General features: G+C 23.9%; 1 protein-coding gene and 1 long non-coding RNA gene across 4 annotated transcripts in view; one reads left to right on the top strand and one right to left on the bottom strand.

Annotated features, from left to right (window-relative positions):
* Positions 1-19,034, bottom strand: part of blo (bloated) — a 305,906-nt gene that overhangs the window by 154,450 nt on the left and 132,422 nt on the right. The gene's annotated exons all lie outside the window — the stretch shown is intronic.
* On the top strand, positions 11,276-14,233 carry LOC147658539 (uncharacterized). 3 transcript variants are annotated; one of them, XR_015294668.1, is made up of 3 exons: positions 11,276-11,458; positions 11,530-11,817; positions 12,166-14,233. It is a non-coding gene; the product is annotated as an uncharacterized LOC147658539 (long non-coding RNA). The 3 variants fall into 3 exon arrangements; XR_015294669.1 differs by having other exon boundaries at positions 11,291-11,817; positions 12,166-13,612; positions 13,689-13,860; XR_015294666.1 differs by having other exon boundaries at positions 11,291-11,817.

Here is a 19,034-nt window from a genome sequence, read left to right as displayed (position 1 = left end):
CGTAAATATTAAATAAAAAAAAACATAATAAATATTAATATGTTATTTTTAATATATAATGAATAATTATATTTAAAAAATATTTATATCAGGCAATAGACATATATACATATAATGAACATAATAATTTTTCGATAAAAGTAATTGACTTAAATATAAATATTCTTTTTGCAAATCTTTTCTATTTTTTAATTTTTTTTTTATAATTTTATAATATACTTAGTTTTAAGTATCTTATTTATAATTTATAATTTAAGATTAATGACATACTACGGATCGAGAAATGATTATATTATTGACAATCAGGATCGTTTTATAACATTATTATATATTATTACAACGTTATAATGTAGATAATAGAAATTTCAATAGAGGAGAATATTATCAATTTTTTTTTTTTTATTAAAAGATGAAAAAATGAAAAATTGATGCAATGTACCAATTTGAAGTTCTCACTATGTTATTACTCGCATTGAATGTGTAGATATACATCTAAATAAATATTATTAATAGTTTAATTTAATTTTTTCAAATAAAAGGCAACTATTATTGAAAGTATTAATTACTATATTATATTATATTATTGAAAGTAGTAATTATAAAAATAAATAAAATTTAAGGATAAATAAAATTATAATTATTTTGTATTGTAATGCAAATTATAATAAATAATAAATAATGATAATGAAATAATTCATATATTTTATATATATTTTGCTTATATATATTTTTATATATGTTTATATATACTTTGAATATATTTTGCATATTTTAAAATTATAATCTATTATATTTTTTTATATATACATAAACATTCGCAATCTAATTATAATATATATAACTATTTAAAGACAAAAAACACTAAAAATTTTTGAATTTTTTATATTGATTTTAAACGATTCAAATTAATCTTTATTAGTCAATTTGCAATTCTTTTTCTAAAAATTAAATTTAATTTTTAAAATAATTTTTATAAATATTCAAATATTGAAAGTAATGTTTATCGATTTAATATTTCATTTAAATCCAAATTAAAGAAACAAAAATAATTAAGAAAAATTTAAATACAATAAATTAAAAGAATTCATGGATTTTATAATTTTATAATTTAAATATGAAAATCAAATATTAACATTTTTTTATTTTATTTTATTCCTGCGATAAAAAGCGCATGAACGTACTTAAATAACATAATGAATCAAAGTATAAGCTATTATTAGAAAGTAGATAGTTTAGTGAAAAATGAAAATATGGATTCATAAGAGAAGAAAACTATCTCATTTCCATTAATATATATATATAATATTTCACAATAATATTCAACAAGCTTAATCTTTAGTGAAAGATCGTTAAATTGCGAATCCAGTCAAGAGAACAGCATACCGGATCGGTGAACCGGTATCAAGATACCGAGGTATCAGTTCACTTTCTACTGAGAAATTAATAACGGTCAATTCCTGCAAAATCTCATCGAGTTAAACGCGATTATTATGCAGCATGAATCTTTTCTTATGGAAATCAAATGGTACTAGCTATCGATGATAGGTGATGTTAGTCAACATTTAATTTCTTAATAGTCATCTTAAGCGAGACTCAAGATGAAGTATAAAAATCTTTTAGCCGTTTAACCTAAAGGGGCATATATGTCTATTATCATTATTTAACATTTCTTTTTATATAAAATAATTAACTTTACTATAAATTATTACACATTATTATTACACATTATATAAATATAATATTATAATTATTTTACATTATTATAATTAGTTTTATATTGATACATAATATTATTTATTTATTATTAGTTTTCAGGAAAAAGTAAAAATCGATAATTTTTAATTTTTTTGATCATATTTTATTAACTTTAATATTCTACATTGTGATTGTCAAGATAAAATAAGGAAATTAAACATTACTTTTTTAATACTATTCTTCTTTTAAATATTAATCAAATTATAATCATATAAAGTTTATATAATTAAATTATATAACATAATATATAACATATAATATAACATGTAAATAATGATATATAATTATGATTGATATAATTTTATATATATATATTTGATATATATTTATATGACTGAAATACTTTAAAATTGAAAAATTTCAATTTCAACAAATTCTGTAATTCTTCATAGATATTTATATAAATAAAATAAAAAATAGAATGAAAGAATGTATTTTTTATTTATTAAACAATCGTTCAAATTTCGTATTAATATGAAACAAATATTATTTTATATTTCGATCTTAATATTTTATATAAAGAAAATTTCATGATGCGAATTTATTACAGATAATTGTACTAAAAAAATAAGAAAAAAAATAACAACATAATATATAATATCTTAATATATTACTCAAAAAAAAAAAAAAAGAGTTAAAACAAAAAAGAATTTAAAAATCATTTCAAATCTCTTCTATTTACATTTATAAAATAAAGTTACAAATATATATATTCAAAATCAAGGCGAAAAACATTCTCTCAGACTTAATTAAATTTACCAATATTCTCAACCATAATCGAAACGCAAGAGTTTTAATATTAAAAGTCAAGAAACTATCTTCAATTAACACAAATTATACTCCAACTGCAATAATATTATCCACATCAACATAAGAATATTTATTGATATAATGCTCGAATTTATACTATTCTCTATGTATGTTTCCCTTTGACTTTCTCGATTGTCTTTAATCATTAACTTTTTGAAAAATCAAAAAATTAAGAGTCGAACTATACGAAATAATAATAACAACAATAATAATAAGCAGCGAAGAGATACTGTTGTGTCGTCAACTTTTATCTTGAGAAAAGAAATTCGTTGCGGTTTCGATCTAGAATGGTTATACTCACGCAAAAATAAAAAGGGAAAGCTTTACTTCTATCTAGCTGTACAAATGGCGTTCAGGTACAGGTTAAGGTAAGTATGATAACGGCACGTCGGCCGGTAGGAGAATATGGAATGTGTACGCGCGTACAGGGGGTTAAAGTCGGACGACTTAGGTATGCGGACTGGTACAGACATGTAACTGCTGTGGGGGTCTGGTTTTTGTGCTGCCATGAAGTTACTGCTACAAGAAAATAACATCATTACATCCATAAAGCTTACACTAGATGAAGAATCCGTTCACCGATACGCTTGGAGACACGTGCTCGACATTTTCACGGAAGTGTACGCATACTGGTTTATAAGGAAGATGGATGTATGAAAAAAATGGATATCTATGAAAGATAATAAATTGTTCAACGGAGTTTTCTATTTATTTATGATGATCCGTGTAATAGAACTGTGTATCCTAGTTTTTGATATCTTGGAGATATGATATCTTGATTCATTTTTTAGAATTTATGAACTTTATGTTGATATTGAATAAAATGGGAATTAGATTGATTTGAAATGTTCATTATTTTAACTATGCATGTTTGTTCTTTTATCTGAAAAAAATTCTATTCGAAATTTTGGATATGATTTAAAATATTTATCGTTAATATATCAATTTGATTATTTATCAATCATTATTTTATTAACAAATCTCTTTTACATAAAGTCTATTTAATTTTTCAAAAGTTTAATTTATCCCAATTTATTCTATCTGATCAATATTGATCAATATTTTATGATATTTGTATTTGTATCTATTTGTATTATAAAAAAAAAATAAATAAATAAAAAATATACAGAGAAAAATATTTAAATATAAAAACAGGACTAAATCTTATTTGTTGTTAGATAAAAAAAAAATTGTTTTGAATCAAATTTGCTTATAATTACAAAATCTATAATTTAATGTGAATTAGTTTTTTTTACAATTTTAAATTTAATGACAATTAATCTTTTTGATTGAGATTAAATTTTAACTATTATTGAAAGATCTTCAAAAATAAGCATAATTAATAAAATTTTTTTAAATTGCTTAATGATTATTTAATATATTATTAAATTTAATATTATTCACAATTTTTGTTAAAAAATAGTAAAAATCTATTTTATTTTAATTATTTTATCATCTTTCTTATCAGAAAAAAACATTCAATTATTCCATCTAAAAGTTAACCTATAACAAAATGTATTAAAATGAAGTAAAAAAATATATACCAATTTATTATTCTGTTTCATTATATTCTTAATTATATATTATTATTTATAATAAATACAAATATAATTTATTGATTAGTAAGATTCATTAAATCGAAACATAATCGAAACTGTAAATTAATATTTATTAAATAAATATTTATAATAAATGTTTTTAAAAATTAAGTCGCATAAAATAATTTTATTCTGTTTTTGATTCTTTCGTATGAAATTCATTCATTCATTACATAACGAATTACATAATTCATAACGAATTACATCATTACATAAGAACGATATTAATAGCTTGTATTAATAGCTTCAACAAAATATGAATTATGTCTTTTTTCCCGTCAAATTCTTTTTTTGTTCCGTGTATGATAAATTTATATATTTCCATCGGCAATGATAACAGAGTCTTGCTTCAAAATATGGGCAACAAAATAAACAATATGTGAAGTGATCACAATAATGCTTTGCGTATTTATATATAGCTATTATATTTTAAATATTGATAATATTTCAGAATATCAATTTCATCAAATAACAAGACAGAGGAATTAACTTCATTTAATATAACTTCATATATATATATATAAAATAATTATAAAAAAAATATATAAAAAACATTTTTGTCTATAATATATATTAATAATTTGTTGAATGATAAAAGATCATTCAACAAATTTCAGAAGGTTATTGTAATGAACTTCAATTTTTAAGTTTATTCTCACTGCCAATTAAATTTTTAAAAAGAAACATATCTTTATTTTTATATCATTTATATATATATATATATATGTTCATCATTTAAATAGATTCATTGTAAAGAAGATTTTAATTTTCAAATTTATTCTAAATTTATCATTTTTATTGAAAAAAATTTCAATAAAAGTTTCATTTTAAATAAGTTAAAACTGATTGTTATACAATTTTTTTTACGAAATTATAACAAGAATATCAACATTTTTCCATTGTGAATATATTGATTAATTTATGATCTTAATTGTAAATAATAATTCAGTTACATTAAATGATTATAGTAGCTTGAATATATATAGCTTGGGTAAGACTTTAAATATTGGATTAATTTCAACCTATTCATTTCTCAATTTATTTTATAAATTTAATTATAAAAACTTTTGTTGAGTTTCTATATACAAAGATACGACTTATATCTTGTATATTTATGTGTGAATTGAATATCACTGGACGCGATTGCTATTTCGTTTTTGTTTTGCAGTGCAACGTGATATAAAGAACATAGGATAATAAAATAAAGATATCGGCACGATCTATTTCTATATAACATAGTTCATTCCTATTTCCTTTATTAAATATATTCTTGCTGTTACTAATAATCAAATCATTTCACAATCTATTCTCTAATAGATTATGAATCCAATGTCTTTTGTTATTGTATAGCGAATAATTTGATATTAAAGAAATAGTAAGAAATAAATTGTTGTAAAGTTTTGTGTTCCAGTACAAAGATATGTTTTGCGCCTGTTTAAGAATTTAAGATACAAATAAAATAAAAATGGCAGAAGCAAAATTGTATCAGTTTCATCGTTTCAAAAAACTACCAGTTGTGAAAATGACAAATGGAAATTTATATTGAAGAATAAACTTAAAATGTATATCGATAGTTGGATCTGAAAATAAAGCAAATGTTGTATCATGGATTCAAAATGGATACTGAAGCTTGAACATTTTTGATGAGAGGTTTTGAATTAGATCAATTAGGACACATAGAATTGTTCTACTGTTGCACAAATGTGAGCAAGGTTGCAAGATTACAATATACGCTAAGAAAAATGATCAAATAAATATTTTTGGATTAATTTATAAATGCAAAAATGAAGCCGAAATAATTCATCGTAAACCACATTTTGAAAATAATTTCAAAGTTGGTACAAAGACTTAAAGATATGAATATAAAACAAAAAGATCCTGTTATTATTGCAAAAATTTTATCAAGTTTAATAACAAAATATGATAATGTTTTCATATCACGCTGTACTATGAGAGTTGAGGAATTGATACATTTAATAAATGAAGAAATGCTGTTAAAAATGCAGGAGAAGTGTTTCATATCGATCTATGTGGTAAGATATGCCAACCATCTATTGGAGGATCGTATTATTGAAAGACGATTCAAACGATTCAAAGTATTATTATGTTTATTTCATGAAAAGAAAACAAAAGTTATTAAAAACATGCTGATATATAAGCGGATGAACATAATGTAAAAAGACTGAGAAGTGATTGTGATAAAGAATTTTGTAATAAAACAATGTCAAAAATTATTTACTTTCAAAAAACATTAAACTTGAGACAACAGAACAAAATGGATTTATCGAAAAACAAAATAAAACAATTGTTGAATCAGCGAATTCTATATTTTATGCAAAAAAATTATCACTATATTTATAGACTGAGGCTAATTTTATATAATTTTATGTTAAAAATCTGACAGCTATAGAAACCTTAGAAAGATCAATTCCGTATGATAAATGATAGAGCAAAAATTTTTAGAATTTTAGAGGATTTCTTACGAATTTTCGAAAGTGATTGTTATGCTCATATACCGAAAGATCAAAAAAGCAAGTGGGATAAATTCAGAAAAATATTTGATGATAAGTTACAGGAAAGGTTTACAGGGAAATAAAGTCGATTATTCGATCCTGTTGCGAAGAAATGTTACATTCGTAAAGATGTTATTTTCAAAACCTAGATCTATAGAGTGAATCTATAGAGATTGAGTTTATTGATAATAAAAACAAATAAAATAATTGAAAACAAATAAAACAAATGTGGAGGCGGATAGTAAAATCGATAAGGATGAATCGATATCGCTATTGAAGAAAATAAAAAATCCTGAACAACTGAGGATTTTCATCGATCCTTATCTGCTTTGTAGAACATATTCAATGTCAATAGAAACCCATTCTGAAATAACTGAAACATTCCTTGCTGCTTGTGAGCTACAAATAGTTCAAGAAGCAGAAGAATAAATACATAAAAGCAATCAACAAAGAACTTGAATTCTTGAAGAAAATAAAACATGGAGATCCAAGATCAAGCAATATAAATATTATTTCAAACCGCTATTTTCAAAAGAAAATAATAAAACAATTTGTAAATACAAAGTCAGACTTGTCGTAAAAGGTTATGCACAGAAGAATAGCATTGATTACAAAAAAACGTTTTCTTCGATCGTATTAAATTTAATCATACAAATTGTTTTCCAGTTGCAATGTCTGCTGATTTTAATGTTAAGTTTATTGAGATTACTGATACGAGCGAAAAGAACATTAAATTATTTCTTTATAAACAAGCTATCAGATTCATTAATATTTTTAATAGTGACCTGGTGAAGACCTGATCTGGCATTCATTGTCAAGTCAATTTGCAGAAAAACCAAAAAAAATATACTGGAATGGAGTAAAACAAGTATTTAAATATTTAAAAGGGACGATAAATTATAGTTTAGTTTATGGTCAAGCGTCAGAAGACTCAATTTTAATTGCATATTGTGACTTTGATTGGGTAGGCGATATAGATACCAGAAAAAACACCATTGGATGGATGTTATTTGAACGGTACTCTTAAGTGTGGTTGTCATGTAAGCAATCAACGGTTGCTCAGCAACTGAGGCAAAATTTATAGCTTTGTGTTCAGCAACGAAAGAAGTATATTAGAACGAATTCTTGTGGAGTTAAATTGTTTTCAAAATTTGCAAATGCTGATTTATTGTGATAATCAAGTTGCAATTATTTTAGTAAAGAATTCAGAGTCATTAAAAGATCTAAACATATAGATATATCATACAGTATCATTTTATTTGCGAAAAATATAGAATAGAAGAAAGAGAAATTAAATATATTATTAATATATTTCTCTTAATAATATCTCTTAATAAATTGATCATTATTTTGTCTATAATTCACAGGTAACGAAATAATGTATTATACAACAAACCAGAAAATAGTATGAAGCAACTATGGTATAAAATAATACAAATCGGATCTGATTAATTGTAATTCTAATTCTCTTTAAAAAATATTTCGCGAAATGTTTTAACAAATTTGCTGTTCTTATCTTCCCATTTAAATGAGACAACAAAATTTTGCTGAAATCCTTTATACCAATTTATTTTCCTGTCTTCTTTGTATTCTTGGTTCGATTCTATTTTCAATCATTATTTAAATAATTTTATAAGAATAGTTATTTTTCGACTTGTTGTACATCCATGTACTTTTTTTACATGATAAATAATTATTGAATCAATAAGTCTTTATTTCATTTTTTGGTGAATTTTTTAAATTCGTAACTTTAATTGGCAGTAAAATATCAAAAAATTTTTAACAATAAATAACAAAGAATGCAATATACTGATTTATTATTGTTTTCTATTATATGCAAAAAAACGATAAATCCAAATCTGCATTTTTCTTATATATAATAAGAAAGTATTCAAAAACTGTAATAAATCACTTGTTTTTATTGATATTTAATTTATAATATATAGAATTTTTTTAAGAATATTATATCCAATGAATCAAAATATCAAAAATAGATTTATTTCCCTCTTATTGCAAAATTTTCAATTATAATACAATACATTTAGATAATTTTTAAATTTTTCTTGAAATAAATTTTCATTATTCATATTGGATATTTCGCAATTACAAACTTTAAACTTTTTAATGATATCTATGATTTTTCGCTTAGACTTTTGAAAATCTATTTTTCATCTTTTTATAAATCTATTTAATTTATAAAATAATAATATAATTATTAAAAATTATATATTATTCAACTCAACAATTGAATACAAAATTCTATTCTATTCTTTCATAATTAATATTAATTTAATCTTTCAATTAATATAATGTTAATAATGAGAAATTATCGTAAACAGTTTTGAGTCCTAAGTTATTCAAAAGATTTTTTTTTCAAATACTCATCGATATTTGATTATGACTCTAATATATGATATTCACAATTTCTTTCTAGTTGGGAAAAAATGGAACGATCTTTCTAATCATATAGAAATATGCCTAAAGTTTAATCCGATATTTCACTTATGCTACGATTTTTTTCTTTCTTTTTATATTCTAATCGTTCTCATAATAAATTTCGATAGTGGTGAATATACACTATAATATCATTTGAAAATACAAGTTTTATCGCTAGGTGTTATCTACATTACGTACGAGACAAGAAAAGCCTAATACAGTGCTACAATGAAGCAAGGAAGGCGTTATAAAGGGTTCTATATAGTGATTAGAGTTTATGACGGCGGTAATATCTCACTCAGCAGGTTTCTCTGTAGCTATCCTCTTTCACGTTTCCTTTCGTTAGATTCCTTATATTTCCTTCCTTGATCTTTTTTTCTGCTTCTCCTTTTTTTTCTTTCTTTCTGACTTTGATTTTTCTCTTTCTTTTTTATATTTTTATTCTTTTTTGGCTTTTTTATTTCATTTCTATTTTTTAACCGTTTAAGTAATTTCTGAAATCTTTATGTTTGGAAAACTTGAAAAAACCATGATATCCTTTATTTTTATTTATGTTTTTGATTTTATTTTCTCCTCAAGACTATTGTGAAAATTGTAGATTTTTTGAAAATTTGAAAATGAATATTTATTTGTTTTATTAGTTTGTTTTAAATAGCTTTGAATTTAATTAATTATTTCTGAATTTTTGAATCTTTACTATATTCTTTTTTATCTTTTTTAAAATTTAATATTTTTTGCCAAACAAATTTGTTTAATCTCAAACATTAAACTATATCAATATTGAATATATATTATTATTAATAATATTCAAATAAATTATCAAATTTTTTCAATTATTTATTAAATTTTTATATCTATACAATCTGTACATTACAATATAAAATTATCACGCAATATCAAAACTAATTTATAAATATTTATAAACTAATTTATAAATAAACAGAAAATTTTTTGTTAATTCTTTTACAACTACATAATTGCAAAAACTTTCACTCATATAATCTTAGCAAACTCCCATAAATTCTTTCTATTTCATTTTTATTTTTATAATAATATCTATAAAACTAATCCATTTGTAAAAAAACTATATCATATTACTAATATTTGTCATTTTATTCTGAATTACTTTATCTTTATGGATTTATCAAATAATTATAATGAGAAATATATTTAACAATGTTACTTACAGATGCTTTTTTTGATAGTATGTTTTTATTTGCACGATAATCTCCGAGAATCATTACTTTCTATACAAAAACATTTAATGAAAACATAAGGACACGTCAAAGAAAAACATTAGCGAGAGCAATAATAAAAATATTAAAATATAAAATACAAATATAGAGAATACGAAGTGGTTGAGTATGTATGATGTACTATCTAAATGTGAAGATAATCGATAAAAATTAAAAATGGCAATAAACTTTGTGAAAATTATTGTGCATCTTCTATTTGATATACATTCATTAGCAAAAAATATTTGAAAATTATTATAAAAAAATTATGTAACGAATACTATCTTAATTACATAAATCGTTTATGCATTATGAGTTACAAAACGGACACCCACATGTCTCATTGTTGCTATCTAAACATGCTCATGAATGTTAAATAGTCTGACTTTTTCTCAGTTAAACTATATAACATTCGAACAGACTGGTTATTGCTCATGTCGGAAGAAAGCTCGGCATTATTCAAATCCGATGTAGATCAGTATCGGTAAATGTAATTCTAATGTAGATGCATGTTCTAAGTCTGTTGTCAGGGCAACACTTAATTTGATTGGCCACTTGTAGCCTCACCGCAAAACGTTCATTGATCGTCCTGTAACCAACGATGATGAGAGACTTGCACGAGATTGCTCGAAGAACGTAGTGAAAGTGTATCATAAATCTATTTATGAATGGAATCTATATATACATAGCTTTTATATGTATCGATGATCTACTATGGAGATATATTAGATATTATTCAACAAATAATATTAATAAATAAAGTAGTATCATTTAATTCTGTTATTCTTGTTTTAATCGAAATCAAGATTGGAGATTATGATCGGAGATATTGTTTATTATTCAATTTGTAGATAATTAAAATAATAGGGAAGTACAGTAGAGACATCTGTATTCCTATTATCTAAATACCTTACTATATCGACGTTCTATTATTCTATTCTCTATGTTCTGTTATCCGCATAACGTTTCATAGTGATGTTTACAATGTTAGCAATGTTTACATACAACATACTTAGATTACAACATAAATACAACGTATTTAGATGTAATAAATACTTCGATCGATTAAATCATATCAATTCAATCTAAAACAGAGAACGGTATTACAATGGTAAGTAAACAAAAACGTGTAATTTTAACTATTGAAGAGAAATACAAAATAATTAAAGATCTTGAAAGTAGTGAAAGTGTAACGAAATTGCAACAATACATGGGAAATCTACAATCACAGATATTAAAAAACAGAAACGCAATATTGAAAATTATATGAATATAATTCTACGCAACTACTTACAATAAAAAATTTATGCAACTTAGCGGCTAAAAAGATATGGGATACTTAGATGTTGAAAGAAATGTCAATTTTGTTCATTTCTACTTGAATAAATGAAGTTCAATGTAAAAGAAAGTAATTGTTCTATTATCCGAAAATTATCCCACCACTTTTATCTGGATACGAGAATCTCTACTGTAAGTAATTGTTATTTTTAGGTTTTACTATCTATATTCGATAAAATTCTATTAAATTTCATTAAAATATCTATTTTATTTAATAATTCAATTAAATTTATCACAATAATACAAATTATTATACGTATGTGAAAAAAAACATGTGATTTTAGAAAACATCCAATTGATGTGAAATTTAAAAGGATACGAAAGAGGAAATAAATCTTAAATCTAAATTCTAAATATTTCGAGATTAATAGAGATTTAAGAGATTTCCGATATAATATATTGAATTCTGCCTATATAAATATAATTAATACATTGAACGTTGTTTATATAGTTTGTAATACAATTTTCTTTACTTTATAGATCGTTGTCATGTTGTCAAGTAAACAATGATATAATACTGGTCTCAATATCAATAGAATATCATAAATGAAATCAGTTATTGACTTCGTCTATTGACAATTGCTTAAAGAATTTTATATAAGAATTATCTATAATCGCTATTAATCGAAATTAAACAATTTTCTCTCTTTCTATGAGATTTCAATTGCGATGCCATCTATTATTCAAAACACGATACTATCGCATTCCATAATCGCGAACACAATCACAGAATTACATCTACATCACTTCGAACATAATTCTGCGAACACAATTTTAAATTTGTATCCAGTCGTGTCTTCTCGATGGAACGTTGTCTCCTCTACCAAACATTTATTATGCCACTTGTCCTTGGAAAATCAATTGCATCGTACAAAATTATGTATGCATGTAGATATTGGAAGGTTAATCGAGTATCTTAAAGCTCTTTCTATGTCGGATTTTTTTTCACGATTTCTTGTTGACTCGATTATTCCTGTTTTTCTTTCGTCCATTTTTTCAATTGCAACTCTATTACATAATGCCTCGTCACAAATACAATAGCGTCCTACGATTAAATATAAGAATATTATTTTTTTTCTAGAATGATGTTTAATTCATTTTGGCAAACGATTACAAGATACAATCCGTTTTGCTTTTTGAGAATCTACTATGTTATAGAATATAAAGTTCACTGAAATTTTATTTATAATTTTATTATTGAATGTTGCCAGCATCACTATTTCATAGTTGATATCTATTTGTTTATCTTCGATACGCACTCTTCAAATGTTTTGTAAACAGATACGCACATTCACGTTCATATAACCAAAATATATCCATTCAGCTAAATCCGTATATTTTTTATTTATTGTTCACCAACTGCATAATCAGCCAACAGGTTATGGACCCAGAAACAATAAATAATTAAGTAAAATATAGTTAAATTGAAAAACAACATGGGTTAAATATCTGGCCACGAGCAAACGTGAAATATAACCTTAATCATGATGGAAAACGAAACTGTTCGTATCATTAAGCTGAAAGGATTAGAAAATTGGGTTTCATGGAAATTTCAAGTGCGCGTTACTTTGAAATCCTGTGGTGCATGGGAAAGAGTTACAGGTGAATCAGTTCTTCCTGAACCAGCAGATGATACAGTGAATCGAGTACGTGCTGCTTGGATGAAACTCGATAGTATAGTATAGTAGCTCAATATCGCCAATTATAATCGCCACATCGGTGGATGAAAAACCACTTCTGCATATCATCAACTGTGAATCGGCTAAGGATATGTGGAAAAAGCTGGAATCTGTTTATGAACAAAAATCTAATACTAGTGTGCACATGCTGTTGCAACAATGGTACAGTTACCAGAAGGAACCAAAAGATGATATAACTACTCACATCATAAAACTCGAGAACCTTGCACATCGACTGCAAACTCTGGGTGAGAAAATTCCAAATCAAATGATTATCACTAAAATACTTATGACATTACCTGCATCATTCAAATATTTCATTAGAGCGTGGAAATTGACTCAACCCAATGAAAGAACTCACAAATCCTATTTCAAGGCTCACCATTGAGGAAACAAAGGCAGGAATTGAAAAAAAGAAAGAAAACATTGCTTTTGCTGCAAATAAGCATCAATGTAAAAAAAATTTCAAGAAAGGCAAGATACCCAGACCAGGTATGTGTTATTATTGTCACAAACCAGGACATTGGATTAAAGAATGCCAAAACCGAAATCAACAACATCAAGCGAAAAATACGCAGTATAATTAAATATATTCATTCAGCCAAATCCGCATATTTTATTTATTGTTTTTCACTGCCCAGTCAATATACTATGATTATATAACAAGATATACATTTAAATTCTCATTGTTTTATATATATTTTTATATTTTTATATTGTATAAATTTCGATTTTATAAATTTAAAGTTTTTAATAATATTAATAACGATGTAATATAAATTGGAGAAAGATGAAACATATATTAAATGGATATTATAATTATATCATTTATAAGAATTGTTCGAAATATATAAATTCGAAATATAAAATCGAAATATATTTTATTATATAATTATATATTAATATATATAATTATAATATTATATAATTATTATATTTTATAATAATTATTATTCATTTTATAATTATAAAATATAATTATTTTTATTTTATTATATTGTCCTATAATAAAAACTTGTATCCTATTTAATATTAATTATGAATAACATAAAATGTATTTTAAAAATAATTTATTTTAAAAAATAAAAAATAAAAAATTCCATTTTTCGATCATAAAGATTTTTTATTTAAAATAATTTATAATATATACTACAATGTATGTACAATATATACAAAGCATATATTATGCATAAAACAAAATTGTATATATTATAATATACGTATCTCTTTAAAAAAAATTTTTGCAACAATAAGAATTATTTTTATATCACTTTTATTACAATTAAATTTAAACATCCAAGAATCTATGATTTATCAATCAAATTAATTCAAAAGAATACAAAGGAAAAAACAGAAAGGAAGCCAGTGGAAATTGCCGCAAAAGGAATCAACGAACAGTGAAAGTGCTTACATTGGACCTGTCGACATGTTCTTTTCTTATGGTATGTACCTTCCGGGTCTTATTGCTACATTACACAACGTCCTCCATGTAAAGACGAATAGGGGAGCCGTTTAACTGGCTGATTTGAAATGTTCGTCGATCGTGAACGACAGACTGATGTGATTCAAATTGAATAGGAAGTCGTTTCGAATAAGATTTAAGGAAAAAGAAAAAGAAAGAGAGAGAAAGAGAGAGAATTTGCCCAGAAGAACGTGAATCTTTAATTTGAACAACATAATAATAATTAATAAATAATCAATAACAACGATGATTAAATTCTTGGAACTTCGCTATGAAATAGAAAAGAACAGTAACCAATAAATTTAAGTAGTGCAATTAATGAATGGATATTTTGATTATTGTCTATACTAATTGGATCTGGTTACTTTTCAATTAGAAAAATTCATTATTTCGAGTTGTTATCGATATTCGTAATTTCAATTGATAATGAATGAAAAATAAGAGAATAAATTTAAAAATTTTTTTTTATGAAGAATTTTATATCTACGCTTGTGAATAATTTCTCCAAAATTCATATGATACCATAATTTTTAATAACATTATTCATTTTAAAAGAAATTTTAATATAATTTCTTCAATAAAACTTTTCTACCATAATATTTTCTTCTTTTGTTAAATTTTTCTTAAAAGATTAGATGAATAGCTTCCGAAGTAAAAATTTTAGCCTCATCTTATCTATTCGAAAGTTTTATAATTTTATAAAATATTCTAATATCTAAACAATTTTTATCTATTCATGTATATATTTTCCAAGAGAAAAGAAATAAGAATTGAATTGAATTGGCATATTTTATAATCAGAGTTTTAGTAAATGATATAAGATCTTAGTTTCTATTGATGACTATTGCGATAAATATTAATATTGGGTATTAAAAATATTTTTAAAAAAATGAAAAAAAAGTATTGATAGAGATCTTAACATACAACTAATAAAGTTATTCTGAATTAATGATCGAACACTAAATCGATGATACTTTAAAATAACCAAAATATTTTATGCTATAATCTGTTTAAAATTTAAAATATCATACTGAAACTTAATATAATAACGTATGGAAACAATGCTCTGGCATTGAGCTCGATGATATCATCAAATCCCTAAAAAAAAAAAGTATAACAAGTGTATGAAATCGTAAAAAAATGTATAGACATCAATCACAACAAAGAATGAAATCATAATCGAGAGGAAAGAAAAGAAAAGAAAAGAAAAGAAAAAAAAAAAAAATGAAACGAAGGAGATTTTTAGCCGGCAAAACGGAGCTCGTTAACGGTCATACACCCATGGCCAATGGTTCTTGACGTTCGTAGAATTACATGAAGACCTTGATACTTTTTATCTTTGCTCACTTAGTCCTCCCTCTTACAAAGAGGCGACTACTTCACCGTTCCGCGGAACGTAAAAGATCGCGACGCGCGATCATCGCGATATACCATTAAGGGTGTCCTGAACGCACGTGGATTATATAGTTTCCAAGGAGACCAATTCCATGTTTTACGTTTCTTATTTTTCTATTTTCGGGTCATTAACGTTCTTTAATCGTATTCCTTCACATCCGACTGTCAAATCTTATGTGGTTTTTCTTATGTGACAACGATTAATTGTCTAATCATGCGAAAAGAAGTATATGCATACTTTTTTGTTAGAACTTGAGTTGGTAATATTATAAGGAATTTAAAAGATATGTCATTGGGCTAAAAAGTTTTAATTGTATTGCTTTATAAAAAAATTGAATTTGAAATATAATGAAATGATCATAATTACTTGCCACAATATTTATATTTACTTTATAATTGTATGACTATTAAACGAATAATAATTAGAGCTATAACCATGCATAGCAAATAAGCGATAAGGATAGAATTTATAATATTTTTGTTGCTTTTTAAGTTGAATTTTCATTATATTATGATGAATTTATATGGGATATGATGAAAAATACATGAATTGATTAATTCTAACTATTAACTTTTTTTTTTATTTCTTAAAAATTTACATAACTACAATCTAAGATTCAATGTCATTAGAATCCTCTACGGATTTTTCTAAAATTTAGTAGTTCAAAAAAAGAACATATATAAGAATAAGATCAAACCGAAATAAGATCAATATTTTTATCAAATACCTTTCAAGTGTTAATTAAAACAATTTAAGCAACATTTAAACTAAATACCTATTTTGTCATAAAAGAATTTCTAGAAAATATTTAATCACTATAAGAAAATATTCAATCATTGCAATTACAAGTTACTCTCTGTTTATTTATCCTTTAACTGTTAAAAACTAGAGTGAAATATGTTAAAAGCAGATAATTAATTTTTATTAAAAAATTTATACGAAATGAATAAAGGAATATTATTAATATTTCAACTTTTATTATAAAAATAAATAATATTTGTATTCTTATTGTTAATATTTCCAAGTAAAACAGATTAATCAAATAAATCAAGTAAATGCGCTTGTTAAAATATTTTTATCTCTCCAATATCAGATGAATAGAATAAAACATGATTTTAATAATTCAAGCATCCTGTTTCATTCGACTGCGATAGCGAAGGTTACATAATGAATCTCCTTGCAGATATATAATATGATAAATTCGTGGCATTCGATTTCAGAATTTCCTAATCGAATCGATTATGCCAGTATATACAGAAGTACTTCTGGTTGCGTATTAAGAAAATATGATTAAAATTTAATATTACAGAGAAGCATTGATTATAAACGTTCTAAATAGCAATAGAGCGACTATTATAAAACTATTTAAAGCTCAAAGGTTTCTGTTATTTTAATTAACTAATTAATAAATTATTAATCAATAAACAACATACCGTTCATGTAATATTTCATAATTTTTCAGAAGAATTTTATTTAATATCGATGAATCAATGTTAATAACTGTGTGTACAATTAAAAAAAGATAAAGTATAGTAACAAATTTTATAAAACAATGAATAAGAAAAATGAATAAAAATAATTTTTATGAAGTGCTAGAAAATTTTTAATGTGATAACAGAATCATAAAATTCGAAATAATAAATGTATTTTAGATTTTTTTTTAAATTGTTTTATTTAATAATATTTCACTTGGATTAAGTTAGAGATTAAGATAGAATAAAATTCGCAATGAAAAATTATTCTAATTGATATTAAATTTTGCAATTTTTATTATTGACTTTTGATATTTAATGATCGCTACGTTTAGAAAAAATGTTTAAATTTTATCAAAATTAAAAATCAAAATATTTTAAACTATTCAATTTTTTATCTACGGAATAAAAAAATATAAATATATAATTCTATCTATATATTTTTTAAATTAGAGATGATTTTTGGATAAGATTCAATAATTAATATGATAATAGATATTTTCTTCAAAAAATTTAATACTTTTTAAATATTATTCCAACAAATTATTATTGCACCATTTCAGAAGAAGTAATTAACATTCTATAATAAAATTAATTATCACAACAAGCAATATTTAGGAAACACCTGTCATTTTTTAAAAAATCGACAAATCTAAAGATTTTAATTTGAATAAGTCAAATAAAATGTATTAGTCTAAACACTTGTAACTGTATATGAAAAATGAAAAGAAAAAAAAAGGAAAAAAAAAAGAAGAAAAAGAAAGAAAAAGAAAGGAAAAAAAATCGTTGTATTCTTCAAGAACATTTCTGAATTTCCATTTGAATCATAAAAGTAAATGTTGCGTAACCGACCTCAACGAATCTTTCTTGACGTCCTACTTGTCATAGTTTTAGTATATATAGTCGCGAAGTAGTTTTTCCCTGAATCGTTGAGCATATTCAGGTGGTCTTGATGAATTCAACCACTCACGCCATACGCGTCAATGGCAAGCAGTTATAAAGCGCGCAAGTGACACGCACTCTGCTTGGACACGCTTACCTGAAACAGAAGCGGAAGAAGAAATGAATTGCGGATAAAGTGTTTCGTGAAACAATCGATCTCCCGAACAATATTTTATCATTAAATTTTTTTATATTTAAAATAAAATAATATAGTATCAAACTCCAAGGTTTTTTCTTTAAAAAAGCTCTAAAAAGGAAATTAATTAATTGATGGAATAATAATAAAATATAAAAGTTAATATAAAAATTTTAGTAGAGACTTATTTATTAAGTTATAAGCAGTTTAAATTTCTACTAGAACGATAAAGTGAGACAAAGAATAACGGAAATAATACTTC

This window comes from Apis florea, unplaced genomic scaffold (assembly GCF_048593485.1).
Source record: "Apis florea isolate Af1SG1 unplaced genomic scaffold, ASM4859348v1 contig_2190_pilon, whole genome shotgun sequence".
NCBI lineage: Eukaryota > Metazoa > Arthropoda > Insecta > Hymenoptera > Apidae > Apis > Apis florea.
This window is presented reverse-complemented; position numbering and strand designations above follow the sequence as displayed.